This window comes from Sorex araneus, chromosome 2 (assembly GCF_027595985.1).
Source record: "Sorex araneus isolate mSorAra2 chromosome 2, mSorAra2.pri, whole genome shotgun sequence".
Lineage (NCBI taxonomy): Eukaryota > Metazoa > Chordata > Mammalia > Eulipotyphla > Soricidae > Sorex > Sorex araneus.
This window is the reverse complement of record NC_073303.1, coordinates 374,392,570-374,394,072: the sequence shown is the minus strand read 5'-3', so window position 1 is coordinate 374,394,072 and position 1,503 is coordinate 374,392,570.

Sequence of the window (1,503 nt, the reverse complement as noted above, 5' to 3'; positions counted from 1 at the left end):
AATAAGAAACAGTCTAACTTAAAAATTATTCTCATATATTTTTTATTTATTTCTAACTAGCATACTCTTAGGATTTAGCCAAGATTCATTTTAATTGCAATGCTACCTTTCATCTTACAAATGATACTTTAATAGATTCATTAGAAGAAAGCTGTTTTCTTTCATGTGGAAGTAGATGTAGGTCAATCGAAATATTTCTCAATGATATAAATATTTAAATGTGATTTTCTAATCACCCAGTCGTTGTTGCCAAAGGAATAGTGCCTCGGTTCCTTCATTTTCTGTGACTGTGCTGGCCTATAAGAGTCCTTCCTTGCCATTGAGTCTCCTTGGTGCACTGGCTGCTCTTCTGAGCAGATCCATAGCTAACTCAAGTGCCAGATGGTTCAGACATTAATTCTGGACCTGCATCTTTTAGGATATCTCCTTGGAAACCTATGGTGGACCTTTCTGTGTAGTTGCTTCAACAATAGAAGTGAAGGTTATACTGCTGTATCACAGAGTTGTGAGGTTTAAATGAATTGATCTGTTAAGTCTTTATAGCAATACCTGTACCTGATATTTTTATATTGACCAACAGTGTGATCTTAACAAGTCTAGGCAAGGTATAGGGTACAAGTATCAGATATTTTTCTGATTCAGTCTCTCAAATACACTATAATAATTATGTACTCTCTATATAAAGATCCTATAACATGTGGAATATTAAAGCTGTTGGCCTAGAATTCCTCCTTCCATCCATATTTTCAGGGCTCCAAGAGGTTCTTATGCTTTGTATGTGTCTGTCCTTAAAAACATATCAATTATTGGAAAATGCAGCAAAATCCAACCTAGCAAATTTTTGCGACTTAGCCAGATAAATTATTAAATGTGTGTAGGAGACTATTGAAATATTTGGAGAACTTATGTTTGCTTTACATTTGTTTCTGAGGTCTATAAATAATTTTTCTTGTTTTATTTTTATCCCTCCGGGATAGGCTTTGAAGTCTTATTTCACTTTTTCCATTTTGCTCCTACTGATTCCAAAGTTAATCACGCCACATTTCTGTAATTTTTTTATATACCGTACTTTATAAGTTACTGTCTATTTTTAACTCTGAGTATTAATGAGATCTTAGAACAACTTTTTTATTGCAGAAAATTTTTGGGTGCTTTGTTTTCATAGTTGAGTTTTTTTTTTTTTTTGGTTTATGGGTCACACCCGGCGATGCACAGGGGTTACTTCTGGCTCTGCACTCAGGAATTACCCCTGGCGGTGCTCAGGGGACCATATGGGATGCTGGGATTAGAACCCGGGTCGGCCGCCTGCAAGGCAAACGCCCTACCCGCTGTGCTATCGCTCCAGCCCCAATAGTTGAGTTTTTTAAATTTTAGAACATTTGAACTATAATCACCCCCTAATGATAGCTGCTGACACTTGTTTGGTATTTTTTTTTTAGTACCATTTTTTTTTCAGAGTACACTTAACTCATAGCAATGATGAGCAGGAAACATCAAAAGTTC